This window comes from Siphateles boraxobius, unplaced genomic scaffold (assembly GCF_051911475.1).
Source record: "Siphateles boraxobius isolate OS27281-9 unplaced genomic scaffold, OSU_SipBor_1 324, whole genome shotgun sequence".
NCBI lineage: Eukaryota > Metazoa > Chordata > Actinopteri > Cypriniformes > Leuciscidae > Siphateles > Siphateles boraxobius.
In genome coordinates, this window is record NW_027508947.1 from 22,747 (window position 1) to 34,171 (window position 11,425).

The 11,425-nt window shown below is 40.4% G+C and overlaps 28 non-coding genes across 28 annotated transcripts; all 28 read right to left on the bottom strand.

The window, feature by feature from the left end:
* Positions 1-130: 130 nt before the first annotated feature.
* Positions 131-249, bottom strand: LOC143701319 (5S ribosomal RNA). The gene has a single exon (XR_013190034.1). It is a non-coding gene; the product is annotated as a 5S ribosomal RNA (ribosomal RNA).
* A 372-nt stretch (positions 250-621) lies between these two features.
* Positions 622-740, bottom strand: LOC143701321 (5S ribosomal RNA). Its single transcript, XR_013190036.1, has one exon. It is a non-coding gene; the product is annotated as a 5S ribosomal RNA (ribosomal RNA).
* Positions 741-1,103: 363 nt separating this feature from the next.
* On the bottom strand, positions 1,104-1,222 carry LOC143701322 (5S ribosomal RNA). The gene has a single exon (XR_013190037.1). It is a non-coding gene; the product is annotated as a 5S ribosomal RNA (ribosomal RNA).
* Positions 1,223-1,585: 363 nt separating this feature from the next.
* Positions 1,586-1,704, bottom strand: LOC143701323 (5S ribosomal RNA). Its single transcript, XR_013190038.1, has one exon. It is a non-coding gene; the product is annotated as a 5S ribosomal RNA (ribosomal RNA).
* Positions 1,705-1,866: 162 nt separating this feature from the next.
* LOC143701324 (5S ribosomal RNA) lies at positions 1,867-1,985 on the bottom strand. The gene has a single exon (XR_013190039.1). It is a non-coding gene; the product is annotated as a 5S ribosomal RNA (ribosomal RNA).
* Positions 1,986-2,357: 372 nt separating this feature from the next.
* LOC143701325 (5S ribosomal RNA) lies at positions 2,358-2,476 on the bottom strand. Its single transcript, XR_013190040.1, has one exon. It is a non-coding gene; the product is annotated as a 5S ribosomal RNA (ribosomal RNA).
* Positions 2,477-2,848: 372 nt separating this feature from the next.
* LOC143701326 (5S ribosomal RNA) lies at positions 2,849-2,967 on the bottom strand. Its single transcript, XR_013190041.1, has one exon. It is a non-coding gene; the product is annotated as a 5S ribosomal RNA (ribosomal RNA).
* Positions 2,968-3,139: 172 nt separating this feature from the next.
* LOC143701327 (5S ribosomal RNA) lies at positions 3,140-3,258 on the bottom strand. The gene has a single exon (XR_013190042.1). It is a non-coding gene; the product is annotated as a 5S ribosomal RNA (ribosomal RNA).
* A 363-nt stretch (positions 3,259-3,621) lies between these two features.
* Positions 3,622-3,740, bottom strand: LOC143701328 (5S ribosomal RNA). The gene has a single exon (XR_013190043.1). It is a non-coding gene; the product is annotated as a 5S ribosomal RNA (ribosomal RNA).
* A 162-nt stretch (positions 3,741-3,902) lies between these two features.
* Positions 3,903-4,021, bottom strand: LOC143701329 (5S ribosomal RNA). Its single transcript, XR_013190044.1, has one exon. It is a non-coding gene; the product is annotated as a 5S ribosomal RNA (ribosomal RNA).
* A 372-nt stretch (positions 4,022-4,393) lies between these two features.
* On the bottom strand, positions 4,394-4,512 carry LOC143701330 (5S ribosomal RNA). Its single transcript, XR_013190045.1, has one exon. It is a non-coding gene; the product is annotated as a 5S ribosomal RNA (ribosomal RNA).
* A 371-nt stretch (positions 4,513-4,883) lies between these two features.
* On the bottom strand, positions 4,884-5,002 carry LOC143701332 (5S ribosomal RNA). The gene has a single exon (XR_013190047.1). It is a non-coding gene; the product is annotated as a 5S ribosomal RNA (ribosomal RNA).
* Positions 5,003-5,164: 162 nt separating this feature from the next.
* On the bottom strand, positions 5,165-5,283 carry LOC143701333 (5S ribosomal RNA). Its single transcript, XR_013190048.1, has one exon. It is a non-coding gene; the product is annotated as a 5S ribosomal RNA (ribosomal RNA).
* Positions 5,284-5,445: 162 nt separating this feature from the next.
* Positions 5,446-5,564, bottom strand: LOC143701335 (5S ribosomal RNA). The gene has a single exon (XR_013190049.1). It is a non-coding gene; the product is annotated as a 5S ribosomal RNA (ribosomal RNA).
* Positions 5,565-5,936: 372 nt separating this feature from the next.
* Positions 5,937-6,055, bottom strand: LOC143701336 (5S ribosomal RNA). The gene has a single exon (XR_013190050.1). It is a non-coding gene; the product is annotated as a 5S ribosomal RNA (ribosomal RNA).
* Positions 6,056-6,427: 372 nt separating this feature from the next.
* LOC143701337 (5S ribosomal RNA) lies at positions 6,428-6,546 on the bottom strand. The gene has a single exon (XR_013190051.1). It is a non-coding gene; the product is annotated as a 5S ribosomal RNA (ribosomal RNA).
* A 162-nt stretch (positions 6,547-6,708) lies between these two features.
* Positions 6,709-6,827, bottom strand: LOC143701338 (5S ribosomal RNA). Its single transcript, XR_013190052.1, has one exon. It is a non-coding gene; the product is annotated as a 5S ribosomal RNA (ribosomal RNA).
* A 373-nt stretch (positions 6,828-7,200) lies between these two features.
* Positions 7,201-7,319, bottom strand: LOC143701339 (5S ribosomal RNA). Its single transcript, XR_013190053.1, has one exon. It is a non-coding gene; the product is annotated as a 5S ribosomal RNA (ribosomal RNA).
* Positions 7,320-7,691: 372 nt separating this feature from the next.
* Positions 7,692-7,810, bottom strand: LOC143701340 (5S ribosomal RNA). The gene has a single exon (XR_013190054.1). It is a non-coding gene; the product is annotated as a 5S ribosomal RNA (ribosomal RNA).
* Positions 7,811-7,972: 162 nt separating this feature from the next.
* LOC143701341 (5S ribosomal RNA) lies at positions 7,973-8,091 on the bottom strand. The gene has a single exon (XR_013190055.1). It is a non-coding gene; the product is annotated as a 5S ribosomal RNA (ribosomal RNA).
* A 363-nt stretch (positions 8,092-8,454) lies between these two features.
* LOC143701342 (5S ribosomal RNA) lies at positions 8,455-8,573 on the bottom strand. The gene has a single exon (XR_013190056.1). It is a non-coding gene; the product is annotated as a 5S ribosomal RNA (ribosomal RNA).
* A 162-nt stretch (positions 8,574-8,735) lies between these two features.
* Positions 8,736-8,854, bottom strand: LOC143701344 (5S ribosomal RNA). Its single transcript, XR_013190058.1, has one exon. It is a non-coding gene; the product is annotated as a 5S ribosomal RNA (ribosomal RNA).
* A 371-nt stretch (positions 8,855-9,225) lies between these two features.
* Positions 9,226-9,344, bottom strand: LOC143701345 (5S ribosomal RNA). The gene has a single exon (XR_013190059.1). It is a non-coding gene; the product is annotated as a 5S ribosomal RNA (ribosomal RNA).
* A 371-nt stretch (positions 9,345-9,715) lies between these two features.
* Positions 9,716-9,834, bottom strand: LOC143701346 (5S ribosomal RNA). Its single transcript, XR_013190060.1, has one exon. It is a non-coding gene; the product is annotated as a 5S ribosomal RNA (ribosomal RNA).
* A 371-nt stretch (positions 9,835-10,205) lies between these two features.
* On the bottom strand, positions 10,206-10,324 carry LOC143701347 (5S ribosomal RNA). Its single transcript, XR_013190061.1, has one exon. It is a non-coding gene; the product is annotated as a 5S ribosomal RNA (ribosomal RNA).
* A 162-nt stretch (positions 10,325-10,486) lies between these two features.
* On the bottom strand, positions 10,487-10,605 carry LOC143701348 (5S ribosomal RNA). The gene has a single exon (XR_013190062.1). It is a non-coding gene; the product is annotated as a 5S ribosomal RNA (ribosomal RNA).
* A 162-nt stretch (positions 10,606-10,767) lies between these two features.
* On the bottom strand, positions 10,768-10,886 carry LOC143701349 (5S ribosomal RNA). The gene has a single exon (XR_013190063.1). It is a non-coding gene; the product is annotated as a 5S ribosomal RNA (ribosomal RNA).
* A 373-nt stretch (positions 10,887-11,259) lies between these two features.
* LOC143701351 (5S ribosomal RNA) lies at positions 11,260-11,378 on the bottom strand. Its single transcript, XR_013190064.1, has one exon. It is a non-coding gene; the product is annotated as a 5S ribosomal RNA (ribosomal RNA).
* Positions 11,379-11,425: the final 47 nt, after the last annotated feature.

Genomic DNA, 11,425 nt, shown 5'->3' on the forward strand with positions numbered 1-11,425 from the left:
GGTTAGACCATTAGTGAAGAAAACTAAGAACAACTTTTGAAAAAACTCAAACTCTTTCATGCTTTCTGAAGAATCTCAGAGACTTTTTAAGGCTTTTTGAAGCTCAGGGACTCTTTTTTTTTTTTTTAAAAGCTTACAGCACCTGGTATTCCCAGGCGGTCTCCCATCCAAGTACTAACCAGGCCCGACCCTGCTTAGCTTCCGAGATCAGACGAGATCGGGCGTGCCCAAGGTGGTATGGCCGTAAGCTAAAACTGCTGCCAAAATTGGGCTATTTAAAAGGTTAGACCATTAGTGAAGAAAACTAAGAACAACTTTTGAAAAAACTCAAGCTCTTTCTTGCTTTCTGAAGAATCTCAGAGACTTTTTAAGGCTTTTTGAAGAAGCTCAGGGACTCTTTTTTTTTTTTCTTAAAAAAGCTTACAACACCTAGTATTCCCATGCGCCCTCCCATCCAAGTACTAACCAGGCCTTATTTAAAAGCTTAGACCATTAGTGAAGAAGACTAAGAAGAACTTTTGAAAAAACTCAAACTCTTTCATGCTTTCTGAAGAATCTCAGAGACTTTTTAAGGCTTTTTGAAGCTCAGGCACTCTTTTTTTTTTTTTTTTTTTTTTTAAAAGCTTACAGCACCTGGTATTCCCAGGCGGTCTCCCATCCAAGTACTAACCAGGCCCGACCCTGCTTAGCTTCCGAGATCAGACGAGATCGGGCGTGCCCAAGGTGGTATGGCCGTAAGCTAAAACTGCTGCCAAAATTGGGCTATTTAAAAGGTTAGACCATTAGTGAAGAAAACTAAGAACAACTTTTGAAAAAACTCAAGCTCTTTCATGCTTTCTGAAGAATCTCAGAGACTTTTTAAGGCTTTTTGAAGAAGCTCAGGGACTCTTTTTTTTTTTTCTTAAAAAAGCTTACAACACCTAGTATTCCCATGCGGCCTCCCATCCAAGTACTAACCAGGCCTTATTTAAAAGCTTAGACCATTAGTGAAGAAGACTAAGAAGAACTTTTGAAAAAACTCAAACTCTTTCATGCTTTCTGAAGAATCTCAGAGACTTTTTAAGGCTTTTTGAAGCTCAGGGACTCTTTTTTTTTTTTTTAAAAGCTTACAGCACCTGGTATTCCCAGGCGGTCTCCCATCCAAGTACTAACCAGGCCCGACCCTGCTTAGCTTCCGAGATCAGACGAGATCGGGCGTGCCCAAGGTGGTATGGCCGTAAGCTAAAACTGCTGCCAAAATTGGGCTATTTAAAAGGTTAGACCATTAGTGAAGAAAACTAAGAACAACTTTTGAAAAAACTCAAGCTCTTTCATGCTTTCTGAAGAATCTCAGAGACTTTTTAAGGCTTTTTGAAGAAGCTCAGGGACTCTTTTTTTTTTTTCTTAAAAAAGCTTACAACACCTAGTATTCCCATGCGGCCTCCCATCCAAGTACTAACCAGGCCTTATTTAAAAGCTTAGACCATTAGTGAAGAAGACTAAGAAGAACTTTTGAAAAAACTCAAACTCTTTCATGCTTTCTGAAGAATCTCAGAGACTTTTTAAGGCTTTTTGAAGCTCAGGGACTCTTTTTTTTTTTTTTAAAAGCTTACAGCACCTGGTATTCCCAGGCGGTCTCCCATCCAAGTACTAACCAGGCCCGACCCTGCTTAGCTTCCGAGATCAGACGAGATCGGGCGTGCCCAAGGTGGTATGGCCGTAAGCGAATACTGCTGCCAAAATTGGGCTATTTAAAAGGTTAGACCATTAGTGAAGAAAACTAAGAACAACTTTTGAAAAAACTCAAACTCTTTCATGCTTTCTGAAGAATCTCAGAGACTTTTTAAGGCTTTTTGAAGCTCAGGCACTCTTTTTTTTTTTTTTAAAAGCTTACAGCACCTGGTATTCCCAGGCGGTCTCCCATCCAAGTACTAACCAGGCCCGACCCTGCTTAGCTTCCGAGATCAGACGAGATCGGGCGTGCCCAAGGTGGTATGGCCGTAAGCGAAAACTGCTGCCAAAATTGGGCTATTTAAAAGGTTAGACCATTAGTGAAGAAAACTAAGAACAACTTTTGAAAAAACTCAAACTCTTTCATGCTTTCTGAAGAATCTCAGAGACTTTTTAAGGGTTTTTGAAGAAGCTCAGGGACTCTTTTTTTTTTTTCTTAAAAAAGCTTACAACACCTAGTATTCCCATGCGGCCTCCCATCCAAGTACTAACCAGGCCTTATTTAAAAGCTTAGACCATTAGTGAAGAAGACTAAGAAGAACTTTTGAAAAAACTCAAACTCTTTCATGCTTTCTGAAGAATCTCAGAGACTTTTTAAGGCTTTTTGAAGCTCAGGCACTCTTTTTTTTTTTTTTTTTTTTTTTAAAAGCTTACAGCACCTGGTATTCCCAGGCGGTCTCCCATCCAAGTACTAACCAGGCCCGACCCTGCTTAGCTTCCGAGATCAGACGAGATCGGGCGTGCCCAAGGTGGTATGGCCGTAAGCTAAAACTGCTGCCAAAATTGGGCTATTTAAAAGGTTAGACCATTAGTGAAGAAAACTAAGAACAACTTTTGAAAAAACTCAAGCTCTTTCATGCTTTCTGAAGAATCTCAGAGACTTTTTAAGGCTTTTTGAAGAAGCTCAGGGACTCTTTTTTTTTTTTCTTAAAAAAGCTTACAACACCTAGTATTCCCATGCGGCCTCCCATCCAAGTACTAACCAGGCCTTATTTAAAAGCTTAGACCATTAGTGAAGAAGACTAAGAAGAACTTTTGAAAAAACTCAAACTCTTTCATGCTTTCTGAAGAATCTCAGAGACTTTTTAAGGCTTTTTGAAGCTCAGGCACTCTTTTTTTTTTATTTTTTTTTTTTAAAAGCTTACAGCACCTGGTATTCCCAGGCGGTCTCCCATCCAAGTACTAACCAGGCCCGACCCTGCTTAGCTTCCGAGATCAGACGAGATCGGGCGTGCCCAAGGTGGTATGGCCGTAAGCGAAAACTGCTGCCAAAATTGGGCTATTTAAAAGGTTAGACCATTAGTGAAGAAAACTAAGAACAACTTTTGAAAAAACTCAAACTCTTTCATGCTTTCTGAAGAATCTCAGAGACTTTTTAAGGCTTTTTGAAGCTCAGGCACTCTTTTTTTTTTTTTTTTTTTTTTTTAAAAGCTTACAGCACCTGGTATTCCCAGGCGGTCTCCCATCCAAGTACTAACCAGGCCCGACCCTGCTTAGCTTCCGAGATCAGACGAGATCGGGCGTGCCCAAGGTGGTATGGCCGTAAGCTAAAACTGCTGCCAAAATTGGGCTATTTAAAAGGTTAGACCATTAGTGAAGAAAACTAAGAACAACTTTTGAAAAAACTCAAGCTCTTTCATGCTTTCTGAAGAATCTCAGAGACTTTTTAAGGCTTTTTGAAGAAGCTCAGGGACTCTTTTTTTTTTTTCTTAAAAAAGCTTACAACACCTAGTATTCCCATGCGGCCTCCCATCCAAGTACTAACCAGGCCTTATTTAAAAGCTTAGACCATTAGTGAAGAAGACTAAGAAGAACTTTTGAAAAAACTCAAACTCTTTCATGCTTTCTGAAGAATCTCAGAGACTTTTTAAGGCTTTTTGAAGCTCAGGGACTCTTTTTTTTTTTTTTAAAAGCTTACAGCACCTGGTATTCCCAGGCGGTCTCCCATCCAAGTACTAACCAGGCCCGACCCTGCTTAGCTTCCGAGATCAGACGAGATCGGGCGTGCCCAAGGTGGTATGGCCGTAAGCGAATACTGCTGCCAAAATTGGGCTATTTAAAAGGTTAGACCATTAGTGAAGAAAACTAAGAACAACTTTTGAAAAAACTCAAACTCTTTCATGCTTTCTGAAGAATCTCAGAGACTTTTTAAGGCTTTTTGAAGCTCAGGCACTCTTTTTTTTTTTTTTAAAAGCTTACAGCACCTGGTATTCCCAGGCGGTCTCCCATCCAAGTACTAACCAGGCCCGACCCTGCTTAGCTTCCGAGATCAGACGAGATCGGGCGTGCCCAAGGTGGTATGGCCGTAAGCGAAAACTGCTGCCAAAATTGGGCTATTTAAAAGGTTAGACCATTAGTGAAGAAAACTAAGAACAACTTTTGAAAAAACTCAAACTCTTTCATGCTTTCTGAAGAATCTCAGAGACTTTTTAAGGGTTTTTGAAGAAGCTCAGGGACTCTTTTTTTTTTTTCTTAAAAAAGCTTACAACACCTAGTATTCCCATGCGGCCTCCCATCCAAGTACTAACCAGGCCTTATTTAAAAGCTTAGACCATTAGTGAAGAAGACTAAGAAGAACTTTTGAAAAAACTCAAACTCTTTCATGCTTTCTGAAGAATCTCAGAGACTTTTTAAGGCTTTTTGAAGCTCAGGCACTCTTTTTTTTTTTTTTTTTTTTTTTAAAAGCTTACAGCACCTGGTATTCCCAGGCGGTCTCCCATCCAAGTACTAACCAGGCCCGACCCTGCTTAGCTTCCGAGATCAGACGAGATCGGGCGTGCCCAAGGTGGTATGGCCGTAAGCTAAAACTGCTGCCAAAATTGGGCTATTTAAAAGGTTAGACCATTAGTGAAGAAAACTAAGAACAACTTTTGAAAAAACTCAAGCTCTTTCATGCTTTCTGAAGAATCTCAGAGACTTTTTAAGGCTTTTTGAAGAAGCTCAGGGACTCTTTTTTTTTTTTCTTAAAAAAGCTTACAACACCTAGTATTCCCATGCGGCCTCCCATCCAAGTACTAACCAGGCCTTATTTAAAAGCTTAGACCATTAGTGAAGAAGACTAAGAAGAACTTTTGAAAAAACTCAAACTCTTTCATGCTTTCTGAAGAATCTCAGAGACTTTTTAAGGCTTTTTGAAGCTCAGGCACTCTTTTTTTTTATTTTTTTTTTTTAAAAGCTTACAGCACCTGGTATTCCCAGGCGGTCTCCCATCCAAGTACTAACCAGGCCCGACCCTGCTTAGCTTCCGAGATCAGACGAGATCGGGCGTGCCCAAGGTGGTATGGCCGTAAGCGAAAACTGCTGCCAAAATTGGGCTATTTAAAAGGTTAGACCATTAGTGAAGAAAACTAAGAACAACTTTTGAAAAAACTCAAACTCTTTCATGCTTTCTGAAGAATCTCAGAGACTTTTTAAGGCTTTTTGAAGCTCAGGGACTCTTTTTTTTTTTTTTAAAAGCTTACAGCACCTGGTATTCCCAGGCGGTCTCCCATCCAAGTACTAACCAGGCCCGACCCTGCTTAGCTTCCGAGATCAGACGAGATCGGGCGTGCCCAAGGTGGTATGGCCGTAAGCTAAAACTGCTGCCAAAATTGGGCTATTTAAAAGGTTAGACCATTAGTGAAGAAAACTAAGAACAACTTTTGAAAAAACTCAAACTCTTTCATGCTTTCTGAAGAATCTCAGAGACTTTTTAAGGCTTTTTGAAGCTCAGGCACTCTTTTTTTTTTTTTTAAAAGCTTACAGCACCTGGTATTCCCAGGCGGTCTCCCATCCAAGTACTAACCAGGCCCGACCCTGCTTAGCTTCCGAGATCAGACGAGATCGGGCGTGCCCAAGGTGGTATGGCCGTAAGCGAAAACTGCTGCCAAAATTGGGCTATTTAAAAGGTTAGACCATTAGTGAAGAAAACTAAGAACAACTTTTGAAAAAACTCAAACTCTTTCATGCTTTCTGAAGAATCTCAGAGACTTTTTAAGGGTTTTTGAAGAAGCTCAGGGACTCTTTTTTTTTTTTCTTAAAAAAGCTTACAACACCTAGTATTCCCATGCGGCCTCCCATCCAAGTACTAACCAGGCCTTATTTAAAAGCTTAGACCATTAGTGAAGAAGACTAAGAAGAACTTTTGAAAAAACTCAAACTCTTTCATGCTTTCTGAAGAATCTCAGAGACTTTTTAAGGCTTTTTGAAGCTCAGGCACTCTTTTTTTTTTTTTTTTTTTTTTTAAAAGCTTACAGCACCTGGTATTCCCAGGCGGTCTCCCATCCAAGTACTAACCAGGCCCGACCCTGCTTAGCTTCCGAGATCAGACGAGATCGGGCGTGCCCAAGGTGGTATGGCCGTAAGCTAAAACTGCTGCCAAAATTGGGCTATTTAAAAGGTTAGACCATTAGTGAAGAAAACTAAGAACAACTTTTGAAAAAACTCAAGCTCTTTCATGCTTTCTGAAGAATCTCAGAGACTTTTTAAGGCTTTTTGAAGAAGCTCAGGGACTCTTTTTTTTTTTTCTTAAAAAAGCTTACAACACCTAGTATTCCCATGCGGCCTCCCATCCAAGTACTAACCAGGCCTTATTTAAAAGCTTAGACCATTAGTGAAGAAGACTAAGAAGAACTTTTGAAAAAACTCAAACTCTTTCATGCTTTCTGAAGAATCTCAGAGACTTTTTAAGGCTTTTTGAAGCTCAGGCACTCTTTTTTTTTTATTTTTTTTTTTTAAAAGCTTACAGCACCTGGTATTCCCAGGCGGTCTCCCATCCAAGTACTAACCAGGCCCGACCCTGCTTAGCTTCCGAGATCAGACGAGATCGGGCGTGCCCAAGGTGGTATGGCCGTAAGCGAAAACTGCTGCCAAAATTGGGCTATTTAAAAGGTTAGACCATTAGTGAAGAAAACTAAGAACAACTTTTGAAAAAACTCAAACTCTTTCATGCTTTCTGAAGAATCTCAGAGACTTTTTAAGGCTTTTTGAAGCTCAGGGACTCTTTTTTTTTTTTTTAAAAGCTTACAGCACCTGGTATTCCCAGGCGGTCTCCCATCCAAGTACTAACCAGGCCCGACCCTGCTTAGCTTCCGAGATCAGACGAGATCGGGCGTGCCCAAGGTGGTATGGCCGTAAGCTAAAACTGCTGCCAAAATTGGGCTATTTAAAAGGTTAGACCATTAGTGAAGAAAACTAAGAACAACTTTTGAAAAAACTCAAGCTCTTTCTTGCTTTCTGAAGAATCTCAGAGACTTTTTAAGGCTTTTTGAAGAAGCTCAGGGACTCTTTTTTTTTTTTCTTAAAAAAGCTTACAACACCTAGTATTCCCATGCGCCCTCCCATCCAAGTACTAACCAGGCCTTATTTAAAAGCTTAGACCATTAGTGAAGAAGACTAAGAAGAACTTTTGAAAAAACTCAAACTCTTTCATGCTTTCTGAAGAATCTCAGAGACTTTTTAAGGCTTTTTGAAGCTCAGGCACTCTTTTTTTTTTTTTTTTTTTTTTTTAAAAGCTTACAGCACCTGGTATTCCCAGGCGGTCTCCCATCCAAGTACTAACCAGGCCCGACCCTGCTTAGCTTCCGAGATCAGACGAGATCGGGCGTGCCCAAGGTGGTATGGCCGTAAGCTAAAACTGCTGCCAAAATTGGGCTATTTAAAAGGTTAGACCATTAGTGAAGAAAACTAAGAACAACTTTTGAAAAAACTCAAGCTCTTTCATGCTTTCTGAAGAATCTCAGAGACTTTTTAAGGCTTTTTGAAGAAGCTCAGGGACTCTTTTTTTTTTTTCTTAAAAAAGCTTACAACACCTAGTATTCCCATGCGGCCTCCCATCCAAGTACTAACCAGGCCTTATTTAAAAGCTTAGACCATTAGTGAAGAAGACTAAGAAGAACTTTTGAAAAAACTCAAACTCTTTCATGCTTTCTGAAGAATCTCAGAGACTTTTTAAGGCTTTTTGAAGCTCAGGCACTCTTTTTTTTTTATTTTTTTTTTTTAAAAGCTTACAGCACCTGGTATTCCCAGGCGGTCTCCCATCCAAGTACTAACCAGGCCCGACCCTGCTTAGCTTCCGAGATCAGACGAGATCGGGCGTGCCCAAGGTGGTATGGCCGTAAGCGAAAACTGCTGCCAAAATTGGGCTATTTAAAAGGTTAGACCATTAGTGAAGAAAACTAAGAACAACTTTTGAAAAAAACTCAAACTCTTTCATGCTTTCTGAAGAATCTCAGAGACTTTTTAAGGCTTTTTGAAGCTCAGGGACTCTTTTTTTTTTTTTAAAAGCTTACAGCACCTGGTATTCCCAGGCGGTCTCCCATCCAAGTACTAACCAGGCCCGACCCTGCTTAGCTTCCGAGATCAGACGAGATCGGGCGTGCCCAAGGTGGTATGGCCGTAAGCTAAAACTGCTGCCAAAATTGGGCTATTTAAAAGGTTAGACCATTAGTGAAGAAAACTAAGAACAACTTTTGAAAAAACTCAAGCTCTTTCATGCTTTCTGAAGAATCTCAGAGACTTTTTAAGGCTTTTTGAAGAAGCTCAGGGACTCTTTTTTTTTTTTCTTAAAAAAGCTTACAACACCTAGTATTCCCATGCGGCCTCCCATCCAAGTACTAACCAGGCCTTATTTAAAAGCTTAGGACCATTAGTGAAGAAGACTAAGAAGAACTTTTGAAAAAACTCAAACTCTTTCATGCTTTCTGAAGAATCTCAGAGACTTTTTAAGGCTTTTTGAAGCTCAGGGACTCTTTTTTTTTTTTTAAAAGCTTACAGCACCTGGTATTCCCAGGCGGTCTCCCATCCAAGTACTAACCAGGCCCGACCCTGCTTAGCTTCCGAGATCAGACGAGATCGGGCGTGCCCAAGGTGGTATGGCCGTAAGCGAATACTGCTGCCAAAATTGGGCTATTTAAAAGGTTAGACCATTAGTGAAGAAAACTAAGAACAACTTTTGAAAAAACTCAAACTCTTTCATGCTTTCTGAAGAATCTCAGAGACTTTTTAAGGCTTTTTGAAGCTCAGGCACTCTTTTTTTTTTTTTTAAAAGCTTACAGCACCTGGTATTCCCAGGCGGTCTCCCATCCAAGTACTAACCAGGCCCGACCCTGCTTAGCTTCCGAGATCAGACGAGATCGGGCGTGCCCAAGGTGGTATGGCCGTAAGCGAAAACTGCTGCCAAAATTGGGCTATTTAAAAGGTTAGACCATTAGTGAAGAAAACTAAGAACAACTTTTGAAAAAACTCAAACTCTTTCATGCTTTCTGAAGAATCTCAGAGACTTTTTAAGGGTTTTTGAAGAAGCTCAGGGACTCTTTTTTTTTTTTCTTAAAAAAGCTTACAACACCTAGTATTCCCATGCGGCCTCCCATCCAAGTACTAACCAGGCCTTATTTAAAAGCTTAGACCATTAGTGAAGAAGACTAAGAAGAACTTTTGAAAAAACTCAAACTCTTTCATGCTTTCTGAAGAATCTCAGAGACTTTTTAAGGCTTTTTGAAGCTCAGGCACTCTTTTTTTTTTTTTTTTTTTTTTAAAAGCTTACAGCACCTGGTATTCCCAGGCGGTCTCCCATCCAAGTACTAACCAGGCCCGACCCTGCTTAGCTTCCGAGATCAGACGAGATCGGGCGTGCCCAAGGTGGTATGGCCGTAAGCTAAAACTGCTGCCAAAATTGGGCTATTTAAAAGGTTAGACCATTAGTGAAGAAAACTAAGAACAACTTTTGAAAAAACTCAAGCTCTTTCATGCTTTCTGAAGAATCTCAGAGACTTTTTAAGGCTTTTTGAAGAAGCTCAGGGACTCTTTTTTTTTTTTCTTAAAAAAGCTTACAACACCTAGTATTCCCATGCGGCCTCCCATCCAAGTACTAACCAGGCCTTATTTAAAAGCTTAGACCATTAGTGAAGAAGACTAAGAAGAACTTTTGAAAAAACTCAAACTCTTTCATGCTTTCTGAAGAATCTCAGAGACTTTTTAAGGCTTTTTGAAGCTCAGGCACTCTTTTTTTTTTATTTTTTTTTTTAAAAGCTTACAGCACCTGGTATTCCCAGGCGGTCTCCCATCCAAGTACTAACCAGGCCCGACCCTGCTTAGCTTCCGAGATCAGACGAGATCGGGCGTGCCCAAGGTGGTATGGCCGTAAGCTAAAACTGCTGCCAAAATTGGGCTATTTAAAAGGTTAGACCATTAGTGAAGAAAACTAAGAACAACTTTTGAAAAAACTCAAGCTCTTTCATGCTTTCTGAAGAATCTCAGAGACTTTTTAAGGCTTTTTGAAGAAGCTCAGGGACTCTTTTTTTTTTTTCTTAAAAAAGCTTACAACACCTAGTATTCCCATGCGGCCTCCCATCCAAGTACTAACCAGGCCTTATTTAAAAGCTTAGACCATTAGTGAAGAAGACTAAGAAGAACTTTTGAAAAAACTCAAACTCTTTCATGCTTTCTGAAGAATCTCAGAGACTTTTTAAGGCTTTTTGAAGCTCAGGCACTCTTTTTTTTTTATTTTTTTTTTTAAAAGCTTACAGCACCTGGTATTCCCAGGCGGTCTCCCATCCAAGTACTAACCAGGCCCGACCCTGCTTAGCTTCCGAGATCAGACGAGATCGGGCGTGCCCAAGGTGGTATGGCCGTAAGCGAAAACTGCTGCCAAAATTGGGCTATTTAAAAGGTTAGACCATTAGTGAAGAAAACTAAGAACAACTTTTGAAAAAACTCAAACTCTTTCATGCTTTCTGAAGAATCTCAGAGACTTTTTAAGGCTTTTTGAAGCTCAGGGACTCTTTTTTTTTTTTTTAAAAGCTTACAGCACCTGGTATTCCCAGGCGGTCTCCCATCCAAGTACTAACCAGGCCCGACCCTGCTTAGCTTCCGAGATCAGACGAGATCGGGCGTGCCCAAGGTGGTATGGCCGTAAGCTAAAACTGCTGCCAAAATTGGGCTATTTAAAAGGTTAGACCATTAGTGAAGAAAACTAAGAACAACTTTTGAAAAAACTCAAACTCTTTCATGCTTTCTGAAGAATCTCAGAGACTTTTTAAGGCTTTTTGAAGCTCAGGCACTCTTTTTTTTTTTTTTAAAAGCTTACAGCACCTGGTATTCCCAGGCGGTCTCCCATCCAAGTACTAACCAGGCCCGACCCTGCTTAGCTTCCGAGATCAGACGAGATCGGGCGTGCCCAAGGTGGTATGGCCGTAAGCGAAAACTGCTGCCAAAATTGGGCTATTTAAAAGGTTAGACCATTAGTGAAGAAAACTAAGAACAACTTTTGAAAAAAACTCAAACTCTTTCATGCTTTCTGAAGAATCTCAGAGACTTTTTAAGGGTTTTTGAAGAAGCTCAGGGACTCTTTTTTTTTTTTCTTAAAAAAGCTTACAACACCTAGTATTCCCATGCGGCCTCCCATCCAAGTACTAACCAGGCCTTATTTAAAAAGCTTAGACCATTAGTGAAGAAGACTAAGAAGAACTTTTGAAAAAACTCAAACTCTTTCATGCTTTCTGAAGAATCTCAGAGACTTTTTAAGGCTTTTTGAAGCTCAGGCACTCTTTTTTTTTTTTTTTTTTTTTTAAAAGCTTACAGCACCTGGTATTCCCAGGCGGTCTCCCATCCAAGTACTAACCAGGCCCGACCCTGCTTAGCTTCCGAGATCAGACGAGATCGGGCGTGCCCAAGGTGGTATGGCCGTAAGCTAAAACTGCTGCCAAAATTGGGCTATTTAAAAGGTTAGACCATTAGT